Raw genomic sequence first — 2891 nt, forward strand, 5'->3', positions numbered from 1 at the left:
GGGCAGGGTGGCGGCTCTCCTCCAGGAATTTCACAACCCTCCGAGCACCGGCCCCTTCAGCCTGCTCCTTAGTTTAGCCCTTTGCATCCCCGGCAGCGTCCTGCTGTAAATGAATCCCCTCAACCCCCCCCCGAGCGGTGGGGAAGCAGCCCCTAGACCCTGCCCTCCCTCAGTTGTGTCATGTAGGCTTGGCAGGGGGCCGGCTCGCGGCTCCCCCCCCGCCGGCTCAGCCCGACATGTAGCCTTGGCAGGGGGCCGGCTCGTGCCTCACCCCGCGCTGCTGCAGCCAGACACGCTGGGCGCAGAGCTGCAACCCTCACGCCTCGGGCAGTCCTGCTCTTACTTGTGCACAGATTCCCCGCCCCCCCTCTTTTGAATCATGGGTTTCCCTGAGCCGTTGTTTCCAGGGCCCCTTCCTAGTGTAGAGGGAGCCAGCTCAAAGCCAAAGGAATTTATTTTAACACTTTGCCCAGAGCAATCTGATTGCACAAAGCACTGACAGGAAAGTAGCCCAGTTAGACCAAGTGGTGTGAGACAGCTCCAGCTTAGGGAGGTTATCCTGCACCTATTTATAGATCCCTTCCTGTACCCAACTCCACCCACCACAGAGGTTTACCGAGCAGCCGGATTCCCATCTTCTGTTTCCTGAAATACATTTGCATTCTGGGTGCCTGATCAATCATACTTCTTGTTACAGTACAGACCTGGAGGGCTGGGGGAAGGGACAAGGCAGGGGCCACATGTTAGATGCCAACAGTCATCCGAATGGCCCACTTCTCTGTCACCTAGTAAAAGCCCAGGAGCTAAAACTGGGATGTTCATGTAGGAAGAGGAAGAAGATTGGCCTTTGGGTTGTCATCTTGGGCTAGATAGTTGAGGAAATGGTCACCAATGCAGCTGACTCGCTTTATCCAGTTGCTCAGCTCTTGCAAAGGTGTTTCATGTTGCAAAGTTCCTTTTTCTAGCCTATACTTGACTCCTAATTTGGTGTCACCTTGTCTGCTCCCTCTGAGCTTGGTTTCCTTTTTGGCTGTTTGGGTCTTGGGACAGAAGTGCAGCCTGCTTATGATACGTAAATCATACGAAAAGCACTTCTTAATCTTTTGCCTGCTGAGCTTTTGAAACTGATAGTGCCTGAGATTGGAAATTACTGGCATCTAGGACTGAGACAGAAAGTTAGGGTTCTGCTGGTTGTAAATAGGTCAGATGAGACATGATCTATCTTTTAAATTAAGATGATCATAGATTGTGTGTTTGGCCAGTAAATGGATATGCTTTTTTTTTTTTTAATTCCAGTTTCTCCTATTAGCAGGGAAAATCTGTTTTCTTACCAATTAGCTACTTGGATGACAGTAAAGGGGAGAAAAAGCAAGGGACTGCTTTTTTTTGGCAGAGCCACAAAAATCAATGAGGTCCTCATGTTGGCTGTGCAGCAGCAGCAGCAGCAGAATAGAGCTGTGCTGTCTCTGGTAGTGCTAATACACTGAGTCCACCTTGGCCAGTTAAGGAGACACAATCTAGGAGGAGAAAGTAATGGTATTCTCAGGATCCTGAACCAATCGTTACTGACCAGAGGGAATTAAAGAAGAAACCATTTAAAAAGTAGTTAATAATGTCTGTTTAATAACTAATGCTGGCATGGCGGTGCTAAGCTCCTAGCCAAACTGCACCTGTCAGACAAGGTTCAGTGTTCTGGGGTCTGCTTTCTACCAAGGCCTTTCTTGATTCCCTGGAACAATCCTGGGATTGAAAAATGGTATTTTAGAGTCTTTGTTTCAGTGCTTTTACTGCACTAAGTAGCTTCTTCATGAAGTCTTTCTACAATTTGTTCATTTTAACGAATCCTGGTGGGTAATTGAATAAGCTCAGCTGGGCTAAGTTTTTTTCCTCCTTGTTTCTTCTTTTTCACTCTGTTAAATGTTCCCATGATCCTTTTCTTTCTGACCCATACCCAGATTGTAAAGTCTTTTTTTGAAAGTGGAAGAAAATAAAATGTTGCTGAATCTTTCTTAGAAATCTGTGATAGCTGTAAAAGAGTATGTATCTTCTGTTTAATTTCACTGTACAAAATGGCCCAAGAACTGACTAGGCAGCACAAAATCTACTCAATTTCCTCTTAACCATCATGATGGTAAGGACCAGCTCCCTTCAGCCCCCCAAAAGTTATTCTATTTAAAAGAAAAAACAAACCTTTTTACTTCAGATAGACAGGCAAGTTATATATTCCCTGGCTGATTTAATTGGCATGCCGGATTTTTAATTAGCTCCTGGAGCTTTCAGAATAACCCTTCTGTGCTAGTGCTTCCCAAGTGCTGGTGCTTCAGGCTTTGTGGCTGGGATTCTACATTTTCCCCTTATCCTACTTTACCTGCAGTAAGAGCCCAGCATAAAGGCTTGTGCTTGGCTCTCCTCCACTGACAGATTGGGAAGAAGTGAATAGGAAGCAGCAGGCACTGACCATTGCACCCTAAGTTTGGCTCTGTTGGTATGTGGTATTTAACTGGAAGATGCCTCTCTCAAACCTTCCTGCATCCCCCACATCTACACTATAATGAACTACTTTAGTAAAACAGCCTTTCCCATCTCAGTAGATGCTGGAACTGGGTCCTGCCTAGAGAGTTCATTAACAAGCTTCTAGAACCATAGTGTTGCTGGCTTAAATCATACCTTGTTTCTTTCTCTTCCCCTTTTTCCTTTTCTTTCTTTCTCTTTTTTGTTTTTTTCCACCCTTTTGATCAGAACCGGCTTCCCTTTCTTCAGTGTTGGGATCTTTACACCAGTCCATGCCGCAGTGCCTCGCCCGACTGCCTGCGCCATTGGCCCTGCTGGCTTGGACCTAACCTAGGATAAGCCTCTGCGTGGGCCTGGGTAGGGGGGAGCCATGGGGAGCT

At 46.7% G+C, this 2891-nt stretch overlaps 1 long non-coding RNA gene across 1 annotated transcript in view; it reads right to left on the reverse strand.

Moving 5' to 3' along the window:
- Positions 1-1407, reverse strand: part of LOC112547962 — an 18753-nt gene extending 17346 nt beyond the window's left edge. Inside the window, exon 1 of the long non-coding RNA XR_003091750.1 lies at positions 272-1407. This is a non-coding gene — a long non-coding RNA (uncharacterized LOC112547962). The remainder of the gene's footprint in view (positions 1-271) is intronic.
- Positions 1408-2891: the final 1484 nt, after the last annotated feature.

This window comes from Alligator sinensis, unplaced genomic scaffold (genome assembly GCF_000455745.1).
Source record: "Alligator sinensis unplaced genomic scaffold, ASM45574v1 scaffold449_2, whole genome shotgun sequence".
Lineage (NCBI taxonomy): Eukaryota > Metazoa > Chordata > Crocodylia > Alligatoridae > Alligator > Alligator sinensis.